Consider the following 20,093-nt stretch of genomic DNA (forward strand, 5'->3'; position numbering starts at 1 on the left):
CTAAATACGCTGAATTAATGAATAAACTTTGAGCTTTTAACAAAAGAGATTCAACAGATAGACCACTGAAGTTTAGATGAAATGGATACATTTTCTCAGGAATCTCCTTTAGTCAAGATAATCTCTGTTGCGGGTTAGGTTCAGTTTCTTTGAATTAGCAACTACTAATTGTCAACCCTTCATTGTTTAAATTAAGAAGTATAATATGGGAAAGTGTTTCGAAGCAGAAGAAATTTTTAATGATTTGTTCTATTTTCATCACCATTAGCTGAAAGCCAGATATGTTAGTTAAAAGAAAATATTTCTGAACACACAATGGAGATGACAAGGGGAAACACCCCAGTAATTTTCCACTCTTGGAAAAGTTGTCATGTAAAGAGGTATTAGGTTTATGCCCTGTGGTCCAAGAGGGCAGAACTAGAGCCAAATGATAAAAGATACAGGAAGTTTGTATGAGTAAGGGCTGTCCCAGAGTGGGAAAGGCGTCCTTTGGAAGAAATGACCGTCTCATTTTTAGAAGTGTTCAAATGGAGGATGGATAAACACTCACTGGGAAAGCTGTGCACTTTCCCAGACACTGAGTAGAAGTTTGGGGCTTAAAACTAAAAAATTCATCTTTGAGATTCTATTATGATAGATAAAAATGGATATAAATTCATGAAATTGGTACCCAGCTCTTTACCTCAAAAACTAGTATCGGGCTTCCCTGGTGGCGCAGTGGTTGAGAATCTGCCTGCCAGTGCAGGGGACACGGGTTCGAGCCCTGGTCTGGGAAGATCCCACATGCCGCGGAGCAACTAGGCCCTTGAGCCACAACTACTGAGCCTGCGCGTCTGGAGCCTGTGCTCCGCAACGGGAGAGGCCGTGATAGTGAGAGGCCTGCGCACCGCGATGAAGAGTGGCCCCCGCTTGCCGCAACTAGAGAAAGCCCTCGCACAGAAACAAAAACCCAACACAGCCAAAAATAAATAAATAAATAATTAAAAAAAAACCCCAAAACTAGTATCAGCCAACAAAGTTGTACTTAAAGAAAATTGCATAGACTATGTTATCAATGGGGTCAAAAGTGCACTCATGTTTAGCCAGACTTTTCCTATTTGGGCACACTGTTTCTAACTGAAAGTAAGATAGATGGGGCACTGAAATCTAAACGGTGCCAGTAATGGCTTCTAATTATTTTGTTGTAAAAACGTAGGCATTCTTTCTCTTTTAATGGCTGTGTTTTCCTGCTGTTTACAACTGAAACAGCTTCTTTCAGAAACTGTGCAAAATATTTCCTAGGCAATCATTTGGCTAGCCCCAAATGAGCAATTTATGCAAGATATGCTAACTAAAATAACTAAAACTCAATGGTACTGCCCAATCAAAGAAAAAGTGAGTGTGGAATACACGGCAGTTGAACTCTGCAGGATCACGGGTGTCATCTCGCTGTCGGAGAGACCGCTGACTTTGCAAACAGGTTTGCAAATAACCTAATGACCAAAGGAATGATAAATTAAATCAGTCAAATTAAAATGTAAACACAAAGTGGGGGATGCTTGGGAGGGTTAGAAATGATTTTTTTTTCCAAAAAGGCATTTTTTTCAAATGGTGTGCATAAACATCATCAGTGGATTTGTTAAAATGCCCAGTCATGGGTTCTACTCCAAATATCCTGATCCAGGAAGTCTGGAATAAGGCAGAGAAATCTGCATTTTAATCAAGCAACGGGGGAAGGGGGTGGTGGGGGGAGTCCAAACCAAGTGGTTCATCGAGTATATTTTGAGAAACAACGGTAATCCTTCTGAATATTACACCTTATTTCTCCCCCCCACCCCTAGATTATGAGTTATAACACAGCTGTTTTTCACCTGTAGGGGCTTTTATTTAGAATTATGCTCCTTAGGACACTTAAACAATTCTATAACTCTTTTGGAGTCAACCATTATTTTTATATCCATTTGTAAGAGGAGAAAACTGAGACGCATAGAATTAATCTCTATGTTCTACAGGGCTCCAAAAGAACAGGAAATTACCTTTGGTTAGCAAGTAAGTTTAACTTCTGTACTGCTAAGACTCTAGTCAAGCCCTGTCCAATGTTATTTTCTGTGATGATGAAAATATTCTTCTCTATCCAATATGGTAGCCAATACCCACATGTAGTTATCGAGCATGTGAAATGTGGCTAATGTGACAAAAGAACTAAATTTCAGATTTTAGTTAATTTAAATTTATAAGACACATGTGGTTAATAACTACTGGTTGCGGCATCACAGCTCTAGATAGGACTTCTGAGAGGTGCAATTTCTGGAAGTAAACTCTTACAGCTGCTTCTAAGACAATGGGAAGAATGGTGAAGACTTCAGGAAGACGCTGGGAGTGAATGTATTACATCTGGAAAAGATTCTTTTTTTGCCCACCAGACACTGGCCATTTGCCCAGGTTTTGTTGGGCTAAGCTACCATGCTCTCAACAACTTTGTATAATAAAACAGATGGCTTTAGCCAGCAGTCCCCAACCTTTTTGGCAACAGGGACTGGTTTCGTGGAAGACAATTTTTCCACAGACTGGGGTGGCGGGATGGTTTTGGGATGATTCAAGTGCATTACATTCATTGTGCACTTTATTTCCATTATTACATTGTAATATATAATGAAATAATTATACAACTCACCATAACACAGAATCAGTGGGAGCCCTGAGCTTGTTTTCACTTGCCACTCACTGATAGGGTTTTGATATGAGTCTGCAAGCAATTGATTTATTATGGTCTCTGTGCAGTCAAATCTCTCTGCTAATGATAATGTGCGTTTGCAGCTGCTCCCCAGCGCCTCAGCTCGACCTCAGATCATCAGGCATTAGATTCTCATAAGGAGTGCGCAACCTAGATCCCTCATATGCGCCGTTCATAGAAGAGTTCGCACTCCTATGAGGATCTAATGCCGCTGCTGATCTGACAGGAGGTGGAGCTCAGGTGGTAATGTGAGTGATGGGGAGCGGCTATAAATACAGATGAAGCTTTGCTCACTCACCCACCGCTCACCTCCTGCTGTGCGGCCTGGTTCCTAACAGACCATGGACCAGTACCGGTCTGTGGCCTGGGGGTTGGAGACCCCTGCCTTTAGCCTCTCTCTGACTACATTTAGTCTGTTTTCCTGTGTTCTCTTTTTCATTTTTTACAGATGCTGACATTTTTACAGTGAATTACCTTTAACATATACTTGACTGAGAGCATACATCCTCACAACTAGAAAAATTAAAATAAAATATATTCCATTACAGTTTTGGTGACATCTCTCTTAGGAGTAGATCTTGTAAGTCCCATTTCTCAAGTAATACTGCTTTTGATCACTTTCTAAATTCTCCAAATGAAATATTCATTGGTAATGAAATGTCTTAGTAAGGCAGGTTTAAAAGAGGAGAGGGAGAACAGATGCTGAACCATAATCTAAGACTACGGTAAAAATGAAAAAAAATCAAAAAGAAATGGAAAAGGTACTACTAGTTTTTAATTAACCTATAAAAGTGCTACTGATTTTTACCCCATATTTTTTGGTAAGACTTTATTCTCTCCTTTTTTACCCATCCCACATAAAACTATATCGTAGCAGGTTCTTCAAGTCCAGCTGTCAGTAACTCTGGCTGAATATTAGAATCACCTGGGAGCATTTAAAAACTATGACATTCACACTCCACTCCTGGAAGTTCTGATTTAACTGGTTTGAGGAGGGGCCCTGGCACAGCATGTTTTCATCTTTCTATATTTTAGAAACCACAGGATTTGAGAAGAGGATGGGAATTAGAAATCAATGAGTTAAGTCCTCTTATTTTGTAGATGAGGTAATAATCTCTACTTATTATATCACAAATGAGGAGGTATATGTTAGTTTAGAACAGTGGTTCTCAACCCCAGCTTCACATTAGAATCATCTGGGAGATTTTTAAAAATACTGATGTCTACGTTTCATCGACATTAAATCAGTATCTCTGTAGATGGGCCCTTGGCATTTTTAAAAGTTCCCCAGGAGATTCTAATGTGCATCCAAGCTTAAGAACCTCTGGATCAGAGGATGATGTCAAGGAAGGCCTCAGAGATTATTAAATACTAGGTAGTCAAGGGATAGAAACAGTTATGCTCATTACACCCCCCCCCACCGTTGTCATTTCCTCCAGTTAATTTCATATGAATCTGCCATGTTGCCTTACCAGGCCTCACAACTTAGGCAGTTGCCATAGAGAATATCAGTATTTCCTTCAGAGCAAAATGTAAGCTATGCTGAACTTAGAGACCCCATAACTTTTTTTTTTTTTTCTTCAGTAGCTCTGAGAGAACTGCTTTATGTTTAGCTTTGTGTAAGAGGTAATATTAAGACTCATGGGCCAAACCTAGGAAATTATTTTTAGTTCTCTTTTGAAAAGTGCCTTTTTAAGAAAAATACTTTAGAAAGTGACATCACCAAAACAGGGAAAAGTTATTCCAGACTTAGCCCCCCTCACAAGAATAACAACTATTCACGGATGTCAGTGAGAGAATCCTAGAATGCGGGAGTGAGGCTGAAGTACCCCTGCACCACAGACGCCAAGGCAGAGTGCATTAGAAAGGAGAGAGGAGTGGCTGGCTGCACACTGACCACATTGCACCTCCCCCAGGGTAGCACAGCACCACTTGGAGAGGTGTCTCCTGAGCCTCTGGTTCCTCTGGCGGGAAAAGAACCCAGGGGTGATATCCAGCCCCCCTAACATTGTGGGTCACTTCATGGGAGCCCCCAAAACTCTGGTTTTGCCCAATAGGGATCACAGGGTAATTGGAGGGGCTCAACTATTGCGAATCTCATCATGATGGAGAATGGGGGAGCAGTTTATGGCAACCAGCACTTGGATCTTGGCAGACTGAGCTTCTACCTGCAGAGTCCAACTAGTAGTCCCAACCAGCAGCTTTACTCATCTTCAGAAACAAGTTGGTGGTGCAGTCTGACCAGGAAACTCAGTGGAGTGCAGGTCTGCCTGATTTGCGCCCTTAAAGGAGGAGTTCTGCCAGTCCTGGAGCCTGGTCTGCCCACACCCAGGCAGAAGGGCTGAGTCATAGCCCAACCTGCTGTGAAGCGTGGCCCCCAACCCCATCTGACATGAAGGGCTGGTGAGAGGGGCTGGAAACTGCATAACCCAGAAATGCTCAAGCTGAGAGGCAGGCAGATAGAGGTGATAACTTTCAGAGCAAAGCCAGTAGCCCTGCTTGGCCAGGGAACTTGGGGCATGACTCAGCTAGAGTCAACACCACAAAGAGCCTTAGTGACCTTGGAGCTGCTTGTCTAAGCAGGTTCTAGCCTGCCACCTTGCCAGGGCAGGGAAGCTAATTCATAGTCCCACCTTTTGCTGAGTATAATACCTAGTCCTGAATGTCGAGTAAGCCTGATCAGAGAATCCAGGCAACAGTGCAGCCCATCCTAGAGCCTCACTTAGGCAGGGAACCAAGCTATCAGTCCTACCTAGCTGTTCTCAGCCAGTGGCAACCCCCCACCCCACCTCAGAGCTTGAATAGGTGCCTCTTCCCAAAACAGACCCTAATAGCCAGCCCCATCTGCCCAAGGGCATTACCAGCAGACACTTCCAGAAACTCAAACTGAGCCAACTGGTGAAGAACTGTCTCTGCCAAAACAAACCTGCCAAGCCTGAAAGAGGAGGCTACTTACTCAAAGGTACAGATACCAACATAAGGAATGAAGGATCATGAAAAATCAGGTAAATATGATGATACCACCAAAGGAAACTAATAAGGCACTAACAATTGACCCTAAAGAAATGGAGATCTATGAACTGAAGACAAAGAATTCAGAATAATCATCTTAAAGAAGTAAACTACAAGAACACACATATAGACAACTAAATGAAATTATGAAAACAATGTATAAACAAATGAGAAGTTCAACAAAGAAACAGAAACCATGAAAAAAAAAACCCAGAAATCCTAGAGCTGAAAAATACAATAAGTGAACTGAAGCATTCAATAGAGAGCTTCAAAAGTAGGGATATACACCGGAGCCTGTGCTCTGTGGCGGGAGAGGCCCGCGTACTGCAAAAAAAACAAAAAAAAAAAAGTAGGGACATACAAACACAAAGCAATATTTGATTTTTTTTATATTCCAGAAGGAGAAGAGAAAGAAAGGGATACAAAAGTTTATTTAAAGCAATAATGGCTGAAAACCTCCCAAACCTGGGGAGAAAAAGCGATATTCATTTCCAAGAGACCCAAAGGACTTCAAATAAGTTGAACCTGAATAGGACTGCACTGAGACACATTGTAATTAAATTGGCAAAGGTGAAAGACAAAGAATTTAAAAAGCAGCAAGAGAAGAGAGAGAATTTATATACAAGAAACCTCCCCAACAAACTATCAATGTATTTCTCAACAGAAAATGTTCAGGCCAGAAGACAATGGGATGACATATTCAAAATATTGAAAGAAAAAACTGTCAACCAAGAATACTATATCTGGCAAAGCTTGCTGTCAGAAACGAAAGAGGGATAAAGACTTTCCTCAAGAAACAAAAGATGAGGAAATTCATCACCACGAGACCTGCCTTACAAGAAATGCTAAACAGAGTTATTTGAGTGGAAGTAAAAGAATGCTAATTAACATCACAAAAACAAAAGAAGGCAGTGTAAAAGTCACTGATAATGGTAAATATACAAAGTTAGATTTGTAATATGGCAGTGGTGGTGCATAATTCACTTATGACTCTAGCTTAAAGGTTAAAAAACAAATGTATTAAAAATAGCCATAACTACAATAATTTATTAGTTACACAATATAAAAATAAGTAAATTGTAACATCATTAACCTAAAATGTGAGAGGGAGAAGTGTGAAGCTTAGAATTGTACTGAAGTTAAATTCTTATTAATTTAAAATAGTGTTATAATATTAACATATTATGTAAGTCTCATAGTAACCACAAGGGAAAATCTTGTCGTACTTATACAAAAGAACATGACAGGAGCTGAGGCTCGGGCTTCGGTCGGAGCGCAGGGAGAGAACTGGGGTTGGCAGCAGGAACACAGCCTGCAGGGGGTTAGTGCATGACGGCTAGCCGGGAGGGAGTCCGGGGAAAAGTCTGGACCTGCCGAAGAGGCAAGAGACTTTTTCTTCCCTCTTTGTTTCCTGTTGCTCGAGGAGAGGGGATTAAGAACTCTGCTTAAAGAGGCTTCTGAGACGGGCGCGAGCCGCGGCTAAAAGCACGGACCCCAGAGACGGGCATGAGACGCTAAGGCTGCTGCTGCCGCCACCAAGAAGCCTGTGTGCGAGCACAGGTCGCTATCCACACCCCCCTTCCGGGGAGCCTGTGCAGCCTGCCACTACCAGGGTCCCGGTATCCAGGGACAACTTCCCCGGGAGAACACACGGCGCGCCTCTGCTTGGTGCAACGTCACGCCAGTCTCTGCCTCTGCAGGTTCGCCCCGCACTCCGTGCCCCTCCCTGCCCTCGGCCTGAGTGAGCCAGAGCCCCCGAACCAGTGGCTCCTTTAACCCCGTCCTGTCTGAGCGAAGAACAGACACACTCTGGTGACCTACACGCAGAGGCGGGGCCAAATCCAAAGCTGAGCCCCTGGGAGCTGTGAGAACAAAGAAGAGAAAGGGAAATCTCTCCCAGGAGCCTCAGAAGCAGCGGATTAAAGGTCCACAATCAACTTGATGTACCCTGCATCTGTGGAATACATGAATAGACAACAAATCATCCCAAATTGAGGAGGCTCTTGGTGCTCCAGCCAGGAGTCAGTGCTGTGCCTCTGAGGTGGGAGAGCCAACTTCAGGACACTGGTACATAAGAGACCTCCCAGCTCCACGTAATATCAAATGGCGAAAATCTCCCAGAGATCTCCATCTCAACACCAACACCCAGCTTCACTCAACGACCAGCAAGCTACAGTGCTGGACACCCTATGCCAAACAACTAGCAAGACAGGAACACAACCCCACCCATTAGCAGAGAGGCTGCCTAAAATCATAATAAGTCCACAGACACCCCAAAACACACCACCAGACGTGGACCTGCCCACCAGAAAGACAAGATCAAGCCTCATCCACCACAACACAGGCACTAGTCCCCTCCACCAGGACGCCTACACAACCCACTGAACAAACCTTAGCCAGTGGGGACAGACACCAAAAACAACGGGAACTACGAACCTGCAGCCTGCAAAAAGGAGACCACAAACACAGTAAGATAAGGAAAATGAGAAGACAGAAAAACACACAGCAGATGAAGGAGCAAGATAAAAACCCACCAAACCTAATAAATGAAGAGGAAATAGGCAGTCTACCTGAAAAAGAATTCAGAATAATGATAGTAAAGATGATCCAAAATCTTGGAAATAGAATAGAGAAAATGCAAGAAACATTTAACAAGGACCTAGAAGAACTAAAGATGAAACAAACAAGGATGAACAACACAATAAATGAAATAAAAAATACTCTAGATGGGACCAATAGCAGAATAACTGAGGCAGAAGAACGGATAAGTGACCTGGAAGATAAAAAGGTGGAAATAACTACTGCAGAGCAGAATAAAGAAAAAAGAATGAAAAGAACTGAGGACAGTCTCAGAGACCTCTGAGACAACATTAAAGACACCAATATTCGAATTATAGGGGTTCCAGAAGAAGAAGAGAAAAAGAAAGGGACTGACAAAATATTTGAAGAGATTATAGTGGAAAACTTCCCTAATATGGGAAAGGAAAGAGTTAATCAAGTCCAGGAAGCACGAGGGTCGGAGAAATACGCCGAGACACATATTAATCAAACTGTCAATACAGACAAACTGTATTTCTTTGTCAAATACAAAGAAAACATATTAAAAGCAGCAAGGGTAAAACAACAAATAACATACAAGGGAATCCCGATAAGGTTAACAGCTTATGTTTCAGCAGAAACTCTGCAAGCCAGAAGGGACTGGCAGGACATAGTTAAAGTGATGAAGGAGAAAAACCTGCAACCAAGATTACCCAGCAAGGATCTCATTACGATTTGATGGAGAAATTAAAACCTTTACAGACAAGCAAAAGCTGACAGAGTTCAGCACCACCAAACCAGCTTTACAACAAATGCTAAAGGAACTTATCTAGGTAAGAAACACAAGAGAAGGAAAAGACCTACAATAACGAACCCAAAACAATTAAGAAAATGGGAATAGGAATATACATATCGATAATTACCTTAAATGTAAATGGACTAAATGCTCCCACCAAAAGACACAGATTGGCTGAAGGGATACAAAAACAAGACCCATATATATGCTGTCTACAAGAGACCCACTTCAGACCTAGAGACACATACAGACTGAAAGGGGATGGAAAAAGATATTAAGTTGGTAGAAGGAAAGAAATCATAAAAATCAGATCAGAAATAAATGAAAAAGAAATGAAGGAAATGATAGCAAAGATCAGTAAAACTAAAAGCTGGTTCTTTGAGAAGATAAACAAAATTGATAAACCATTAGCCAGACTCACCAAGAAAAAAGGGAGAAGACTCAAATCAATAGAATTAGAAATGAAAAAGGAGAAGTAACAACTGACACTGAAGAAATACAAAAGATCATGAGAGATTACTACAAGCAACTCTATGCCAATAAAATGGACAACCTGCAAGAAATGGACAAATTCTTAGAAATGCACAAGCTCTCAAGACTGAATCAGGAAGAAATAGAAGGTATGAACAGACAAATCACAAGCACTGAAATTGAAACTGTGATTAAAAATCTTCCAACAAACAAAAGCCCAGGACCAGATGGCTTCACAGGCAAATTCTATCAAACATTTAGAGAAAAGCTAACACCTATCTTTCTCAAATTCTTCCAAAATATAGCAGAGGGAGGAACACTCCCAAACTCATTCTACGAGGCCACCATCACTCTGATACCAAAACCAGAAAAAGATGTCACAAAAAAGAAAACTACAGGCCAATATCACTGATGAACATAGATGCAAAAATCCTCCACAAAATACTAGCAAACAGAATCCAACAGCACATTAAAAGGATCATACACCATGATCAAGTGGGGTTTATTTCAGGAATGCAAGGATTCTTCAATATACACAAATCAATCAATGTGATAAACCATATTAACAAAATAAAAGAGAAAAGCCATATGATCATCTCAATAGATGCAGAGAAAGCTTTCGACAAAATTCAATACCAATTTACGATAAAAACCCTGTAGAAAGTAGGCACAGAGGGAACTTTCCTCAACATAATAAAGGCCATATATGACAAAACCCACAGCCAACATCGTCCTCAATGGTGAAAAACTGAAACCATTTCCACTAAGATCAGGAACAAGACAAGGTTGCCCACTCTCACCACTCTTATTTAACATAGCTTTGGAAGTTTTAGCCACAGCAATCAGAGAAGAAAAGGAAATAAAAGGAATCCAAATCAGAAAAGAAGAAGTAAAGCTGTCACTGTTTGCAGATGACATGATAATATACATAGAGAATCCTAAAGATGCTACCAGAACACTACTAGAGCTAATCAATGAATTTGGTAAAGTAGCAGGATACAAAATTAATGCACAGAAATCTCTGGCATTCCTATACACTAATGATGAAAAATCTGAAAGTGAAATCAAGAAAACACTCCCATTCACCACTGCAACAAAAAGAATAAAATATCTAGGAATAAACCTACCTAAGGAGACAAAAGACCTGTATGCAGAAAATTATAAGACACTGATGAAAGAAATTAAAGAGGACACAAATAGATGGAGAGATATACCATGTTCTTGGATTGGAAGAATCAACATTGTGAAAATGACTCTACTACCCAAAGCAACCGACAGATTCAATGCAATCCCTATCAAACTACCACTGGCATTTTTCACAGAACTAGAAAAAAAATTTCACAATTAGTATGGAAACACAAAAGACCCTGAATAGCCAAAGCCATCTTGAGAACGAAAAACGGAGCTGGAGGAATCAGGCTCCCTGACTTCAGACTATACTACAAAGCTACAGTAATCAAGACAGTATGGTACTGGCACAAAAACAGAAATACAGATCAATGGAACAGGATAGAAAGCCCAGAGATAAACCCACGCACATATGGTCCCCTTATCTTTGATAAAGGAGGCAGGAATGTACAGTGGAGAAAGGACAGCCTCTTCAATAACTGATGCTGGGAAAACTGGACAGGTACATGTAGAAGTATGAGATCAGAACACTCCCTAACACCATACAGAAAAATAAGCTCAAAATGGATTAAAGACCTAAATGTAAGGCCAGAAACTATCAAACTCTTAGAGGAAAACATAGGCAGAACACTCTATGACATAAATCACAGCAAGATCCTTTCAGACCCACCTCCTAGAGAAATAGAAATAAAAACAAAAATAAACAAATGGGACCTAATGAAGCTTCAAAGCTTTTGCACAGAAAAGGAAACCATAAACATAACCAAAAGACAACTCTCAGAACGGGAGAAAATATTTGCAAATGAAGCAACTGACAAAGGATTAATCTCCAAAATTTATAAGCAGCTCAATATCAAAAAAAAAAAAAACAACCCAATCCAAAAATGGGCAGAAGACCTAAATAGACATTTCTCCAAAGAAGATATACAGACTGCCAACAAACACATGAAAGAATGCTCAACATCATGAATCATTAGACAAATGCAAACCAAAACTACAATGAGATATCATCTCATACCAGTCAGAATGGCCGTCATCAAAAAATCTAGAAACAATAAATGCTGGAGAGGGTGTGGAGAAAAGGGAACACTCTTGCACTGCTGGTGGGAATGTGAATTGGTACAGCCACTATGGAGAACAGTATGGAGGTTCCTTAAAAACCTACAAATAGAACTACCATATGACCCAGCAATCCCACTATTGGGCATATTACCTGAGAAAACCATAATTCAAAAAGAGTCATGTACCAAAATGTTCATTGCATCTCTATTTACAATAGCCCAGAGATGGAAACAACCTAAGTGTCCATCATCAGATGAATGGATAAATAAGATGTGGCACATATATACAATGGAATATTACTCAGCCATAAAAAGAAACGAAATTGAGCTATTTGTAATGAGGTGGATAGACCTAGAGTCTGGACTACAGAGTGAAGTAAGTCAGAAAGAGAAAGACAAATACCATATGCTAACACATATATACGGAATTTAAGAAAAAATAAATGTCATGAAGAACCTAGGGGTAAGACAGGAATAAAGACACAGACCTACTAGAGAATGGACTTGAGGATATGGGGAGGGGCAAGGGTAAGCTGTGACAAAGCGAGAGAGAGGCATGGACATATATACACTACCAAACGTAAGGTAGATAGCTAGTGGGAAGCAGCCGCATAGCACAGGGAGATCAGCTCGGTGCTTTGTGACCACCTGGGGGGTGGGATAGGGAGGGTGGGAGGGAGGGAGATGCAAGAGGGAAGCGATATGGGAACATATGTATATGTATGACTGATTCTCTTTGTTAAAAGCAGAAACTAACACACCACTGTAAAGCAAGTATACTCCAATAACGATGTAAGAAAAAAAAAAAGAACATGATAAAGAAGTCAAAGCATATTGATATCACAGGACCTCAAAACACAAGAGTCAGCAAGATAAGAAACAAGTAATAATGGATCTACAAAACAATCAGAAAACAACAAAATGGCAAGAGTAAATTTATATTTTCAATAATTACTTTAAACAGAAATGGATTCTATTTTCCAATCAAAAGACACAGAATGGCTAAATGGATGAAAAAACAAGATACAAAGAAATGCTGCCTACAGGAGACTCACTTTAGCCTTGAAGATGCACAAAGACTGAGAGTGAAGAGATGAAAAAGATATTTCAAGCAAATGGTATCCAAAAAAAAGCAGGCGTAGCTATACTTGTATCAGACAAAATATACTTTAAGTTAAAAATGGTAAAAATAAACATAAGAAGGTCATTATCTAATGATAAAGGGGTCAACATATCAAGAAGATGTAACACCTGTAAATATTTATGTGCCCCTAATTGTAACATCTAAGTACATAAAGCAAAAAGAAAAACAGCTAAAAGGAGAAATAAAACAACAGTACAATAATATGGAAACTTTATTTAATATCCCACTGTCAACAATGGATAGATTATCCAGATAGTGAATCAATAAGGAAACAGCAAATAACACTATACACCAAATGGCCTACCACACATATACAGAATATTCTATCTGACAACAGGAGCATACACATTCTTCTCAAGTGCATGTGCAATATTTTCTAAGATAGAACATATGTTAGGTCACAAAACATGTGTTAGCAAATTTAAGAAGACTGAGACCACAGTATCTTCTCTGACCACAATGGTATGAAACTAGAAAACAATAACAAGAGCAAAACTGGAAAATTAACAAATATATAGAAATTAAACAATAGTTTACTGAAGAACCAACAAATTAAAGAAGAAATTAAAGGGGGGAAAAGTATCTTGAGACAAATGAAAATGAAAATACAACATACCAAAACTTATGAGATACAGCAAAATAAGTCCTAAGGGGGAAGTTCATAGCAATAAACACCTACATTAAGAAGCAAAAAATATCCCAAATAAACAGTCTAACTCTACATCTTAAGGAACTAGAAAGAAGAAAAGACTGAGCCCAAAGTTAGCAGAAGGAAGGAAATAATAAAGATTAGCACATAAATAGAGCACATAAAAACAACAGAAAAGATTAACCAAACTAAGAGTTGGTTCTTTGAAAAGATAAACAAAATTGAGAAAACTTTAGCTAAACTAACCAAAGGAAGAAGAGGGAGACCCAAGTCAACAAAATACATTAAAAAGGAGACATTACAACTGACACCACAGAGCCACAAAGGATCATAAGAAGCTACTATGAACAAATATACATTAACAAACTGGACAACCTAGAGAAATTGAAAAATTCTTAGAAACATACAACCTACAAAGACTGAAGCAGGAAGAAATATGAAGTCTGAATAGACCAATTACTACTAAGGAGACTGGGAGCTTTTTGATTACTGATTCAATGAAGGAAAACCCAGGACCAGATGGTTTCACAGGCGAATTTTACTAAACATTTAAAGAAGAATTAACACCAATTCTTCTCAAACTCTTGGTATAAATGAAAGAGGAAGTAACACTCCCAAACTTATTTTACAAAGCCAGCATTATCCTGATACCAAAGCCAGAAAAAGATGCTAGCAGAAAACATAACTACAGACCATATCCCTGTTGAATTTAGATGCAAAAATTCTCAACAAAATACTGGCAAACTGAATTCAGGAGCACATTAGAAGGATCATTCACCATGATCAAGTGGGATTTATCCCTGGGATGCAAGGATGGTTCAACTTAGGCAAGTCAATCAATGTGACCCATCAGATTAATAGACTGAAAAGAAAAAAATCATACGATCAGCTCAAAAGATGCAGAAAAATCATCTGACAAAATTCAACATCCAGTCATGATAAAAACTCTTAACAAATCAGATACAGAATAAGTGTACCTCAACATAGTAAAGGCTACATATGATAAGCACACAACTAACATCATATTCACTGGTGAGAGGTTGAAAGCTTTTCCCCTAAGATCAGGAATAAGACAAGGGTGCCCATTCTCACCTATTCAATATAGTATTGGAAGTCCTTCCCAGAGCAATCAGGCAAGAAAAAAAAAAAAACCATCAGAATTGGAAAGGAGGAAATGAAACTGTCCTGACTTGCAGATAACATGATTTCATACATAGAAAATCCTAAACACCCCACCCAAACACTGTTAGATCTAGTCAATTAATTCAGTAAAGCTGCATGACATGAAATGAACATACAAAAATCAGTAGCATTTTTATACACTAACAACAAATTTTATGAAAAAGAAATAAAGAAAACAATCTCATTTTCCACAGCATCAGAAACAATAAAATACTTAGGAATAAACTTAGCCAAACAGGTGAAAGATCTCTACTCTTAAAACTACAGGTAGGGACTTCCTTAATGGTCCAGTAACTAAGACTCCACGCTCCCAATTCAGGGGGCCCAGGTTCAATCCTGGTCGGGGAACTAGATCCCCCATGCTGCAACTAAGAGTTCACATGCCACAACTAAAACATCCCACGTGCTGTAATGAAGATCCCATGTGCTGCAACTGGGACCCGACACAACTAAATAAACAAATATTTTTTAAAAACCCTACAAGTAATTGATAAAAGAAATTGAAGAAGACACAAATAAAAGGAAATGTATCCTGTGTTCAAGGAATAGAATATTGTTAAAATGTCTATACTACCACAATCCATCTATAGGCTCAATGTCATCTCTATCAAGATTCCAATGGCATTTTTAAAGAAGTATAAAAAACAATCTTAAAATTAATATGAAATTACAAAAGACCCCAAATAGCCAAACCCATCTTGAGAAAGAAGAACTAAGTGGGAGGCAACACACTTCCTGATTTCAAACGCTACTATAAAGCTATAGTAATCAAAACAGTAGGGCATCAGCATAAAAACAGATACATAGATCAATGGAACAGAATTGAAACCTCAGAAATAAACTCACACATATATGGTCAAGTAATATTTGACAAGGGAGCCAAGAATACTCAATGGAGAAAAGACAGTCTCTCCAATAAATGGTGCTGTGAAAACTAAATTTTCTCTCTGTACACACACACACACATGCGCGCGCGCACGTGCGTACATACAAACACGACGTGCACACACACACAATGGAATATTATTCAGCTATAAAAAAGGGAAATCCTGCCATTTACAACAACATAGATGGAAGTTGAGGGCATTATACTAAGAGAAATAAATCAGAGAAAAACAAACACTGTATGATCTCTCTTATATGTGGAACCAAAATAAAACTTCATAGAAAAAGAGATCAGATTTGTATTAATCAGATGTGGGTGGTGAGGTGAGGGGTAATTGAAGGAAGGTGGTCAAAAGGTTATAAACTTCCAGTTATAAGATAAATAAATATCAGCGATGTAATGTACAACACGATTACTATAGTTAATACTGTTGTATGATATATAAGAAAGTTAAGAGAATAAATTGTAAGAGTTCTCACCAGAAGGGAAAAAGGTTTGTTGTTTTGCTTTTCTAAATTGCAGTAATCATTTCACAATATATGTAAGTCAAACCATTATGCTGTACACCTTAAACTTATACAGTGATGTATGTCAATTATATCAAAATAAAACTGGGAAAAAAAGAAAAAGAAAAATGCTTTAATGAGATCTTGGTGAATACATTTCATCTAAAATGAGCCGGTCAAAGAATGAGCATAATAATCAGGAAGTAAATCCCAAAGGAAGAGAGTTGGAAAAGGGGGAAAAAGAGAGGGAGAGAGAAGAAAATGAGAAGAGGAAAAGATGAATAAAGAGAGAGAAAGAGAAAAAAAACTATAGATATGATACTTTGAACCTTTACCAAGTGTATGTAGTTGTACTAAACAACTTTCAAGTATTATCTCATTTGATCCTAAAACAAATCCTAGAGTTAGGTGTTATTACATTTGTCATTGTTTAGTTGGGAAAACTATTCCTCAGAGCAATCAACTTGCTCAAAGTCACCTGATTAGTAAGGAGTAAAGCAGGTATTCAAGTCCTGGTGTGGCTACCAGCAGACCCTGGGATTTTAATCACTTCAATATCTTTCCTTTCTGATTAAGACCGTGGCTTCCAAATCAGGGTAGAAAGTATTACTATGGGACTTTTTCATGTGTATTACATGTGTTATGCTCAGAAAATGCAAGAGGTATGTGGTAGATGTCATTAATTGTCCCAGTTCTTCACTGTCTCTTCTTCTTTATTCATGCCCATTGATATATGACTTTGTAGCTCCTCCCCCTAAAGAGTTTAATTACATTTCCTCACCCTTTGACTTTGGATTTGGTCATATGGCTTGCTTTGTCCAAAAGAATGAGAAGGAAGTGACGATCTGCCACTTCCAATCCTAGGCCTTAGAAGGCCTTTTGTGCCTCTGCCATTGTAATAAAGGGGCCATACCCTGGCTAGCTCAGTGTTCGTAGGAGGAGGAGAAACATTTGCAGCCAATTCACAGACCTACCATATCCTTAGATATGGTATCCTGCAGAGCTACCACAGACACCATATCCTTAATCAGTCAAACTCCAGCTGACCTGTTGACCTTTAGACATGAGACCATCCATTTGAGTTTAGCAAGCCACCCAATCCAACAACAGAGGAGTGATATGTGAGTAAGTCCAGCTGGGGTCAGTAGATCAAAAATGAATCAAATGCTGATTTTGTTTATACCACTGAGATGTTATGATTGTTTCTATGCCCAATAGGTCATATTGCAGGACAAAAGGGAGCCAATACCATTGTAATCTTGAATATACGGACACATGAAAGTCCACAAACGGCAGTCTACATGTTCTGAAAGCCAATACTTCTACAAAATGACTAGTAGGAGGAAAAAAAACACCCTGTTACTTATTCCTTCTAGTGACACAATTCCGAGTAGCATTCAGCCACAGGTGAATCAGTCCTTCATGGTGACTGATCCATAGTGCAGTACCTATTAGAAAGGACACTGAGTCAGAGAGAGAAATCGGAGAGACCTTTACAGTCTTTAGGTTGATCAATGGCACCAAGGTATATGATTCTGAAAATCCTATGGCCTGAAGCTGCAGAAATGGCCAATGGGCTTTCTCTTCTTTGTAAAGATGTCAAATATTGCTGAGTCTTCGCTCCCACTGAGCAATATCCATTTATAACCTTTAGGGACTAGAGACCTAGAACAGTGGTGCTTCTCAAGGTTGGGTAGGTAGGAAAGAAAAGTGAGATGGGAAAGAGCAATACAGGGAGAAAGTTTTTGTAACACATGTGGCTACCCTATAAGGATTGCTAGTGGGGAAGTGATATGCATATTTTGTAAAATAAAATCACCCAATATACTCTGATATTTCTAATATGAGTTTCCAGTTGAGGGGGACTTCACTAAGAGCAATTTTAAACTTTTTTTTCTATGACCCATCTTTATTACTTGCTCCTACTTTCTAAATGAAAAATGATGATACCAAAAATGATAACCATTATAATAAAGACCTGTAGGCAACAACTGTAGACAATTTGTAGTAAAATTGTTGTTGGCAACATATGAGTCACTTATTAACTTTCCCCCCAAAATACGAGTTTTTAAAGATGTTTTTTAGAGTCCCTCTATATTTTTTAAGTTTAGGAATCCAGCTGCTCAATAAATCAGGGATTGACAAATTCATATTTGAACTTCAATGCATACACATCTTAAAGATACCTATTTATGGAAAAATTATATATCAAAAATATTATTGATGCAAATATGTATCCCTTATCACTATAAGGTGAACAAACAACTACTCCCAAGCTAAATTAATAATGATGAAGCTAAACTGACAGTATTTATAATTAAAATGTAAGGATTAGAGTAACTGAAAAACACAATCAAATGAAGACAACAGTGATGATAAACTCACTGATTAGAAACTGCCCACTTTGGAATTTGGTGGCATTCCAAATGCATATATAGTTAGCAACATGTGTACCAGTTAGACTTATTAGTAGAGTATGAATGAAAATCTTTAGTAAACTCTGGTAATATGTTAGAAAAAATAAAGTTGGGTCTGAATTATTTTGCTGTAAGAAAGCAAGGATGCTTTGAAAAGTTCTGGGGTTGTAGTAAAAGGAGCCAACCTAAACGGGTTCCCAGTGGTCAAATTGTGGCATTGGAGGATGAAAGGAACTAACTATAGTCAGTAGTGCTCCTGAGCATGAGATATACAAACAACATAGAAATTAATATTAATCATAAGATTTTCTGCTGCAATGCAGCAGCCATCTACTTGGAAAATATTAGATGATATTTTCTACATTATCACAAATATTAATGGCTTGTGACAAGGCACACAACTCATGGCTGCAAGAATAGATGCTATTGGGCTACAGCCTGGAGACTGGATACAATTTAAAAGGACATCACTTCAAATGCACTGGATGGAGCCATACCATGTCCTTCCAACCACTGACCCAATGACAAAGTTTCATACTCTCCAGTCCTAAATCTTTGTTTCCTCTGCAAGATATCTGCCACACTCACAAGGAGCTCCCTGCTCTTAGTTTCATGTATCACGTAGGTTTAAAAATACATTTGCATTTATTTTCTACTAGCCCCAAATTTATCATTTAGAATGCCCACCTTGTAGGTAAAAATTATTAAGATCATAAACATAGAATTTTCCTTGCCATCTGAGAGCAACCAATCCATAGGAAAATCATGCTTCCTTGAACCTATCCCAGAAACCACCAAACAGAAGTCTGTATCCTATAACAAGTCCCTTCTGATACCCTCTGAGATGCCTCATCGTTTCTGTCTTCTGTCACTATATCCTCATGATGTACTGTCTTCCTCGTTACAACAGCCAAAAAGCCCAACTTTGTTCAACTATGGGTGTGTTCCTGATGGTCTCTGACTGGAGGAAACTGATATCACAAATAAGATTTGACCTAGGCCACCTCAAAACAAATCAAGGGTTACAGTTTTAAAGTGTAGACTACAAGTTAAGAATCTTTTGTTGAGAGAAAGAGAGATGAAATAATAACCACTGACATAATTAAGCCTTAAAAAGTCACCCTGCTAGTTACAGCTTGCTATACTGATCTTTCACTTCAGGTTGTAGGTAAACGTCAAAGAAAGGTTAACAAACATCAAAATGATATACCTTTTTCTACGTAGTATTCATTATCCAAATGACTCTAAATATTGGGTATGTGCTGTTGATAACCAGGACTCTACAGGAGAAGATTCTTTAACTGAGAAAAAATTAATGCCTACATTTAAAATAGTGCACAAGGTATCCATAGTTTGATATCTACAGATATACTGTAGAGTCAAATTTAAAGAAAGATGGTACTTAAAAGCAATTGTGGTGTGTGTGGAAATGCTCCTTCTGAGAAAAAAATATGAAAATGCAAACAAGTCTCTTTTTAATAAGAGAATCAACTTTAATTAGAGAAAAACAAAACAAAACTAATCACTCTGACCTGACATATAGAACATCAGTTATTGAGATGGGATCTGCAAGTAACTGACTGTGATATT

Source organism: Monodon monoceros, unplaced genomic scaffold, assembly GCF_005190385.1.
Source record: "Monodon monoceros isolate NGI ecotype Baffin Bay Population unplaced genomic scaffold, NGI_Narwhal_1 Super_Scaffold_22, whole genome shotgun sequence".
NCBI lineage: Eukaryota > Metazoa > Chordata > Mammalia > Artiodactyla > Monodontidae > Monodon > Monodon monoceros.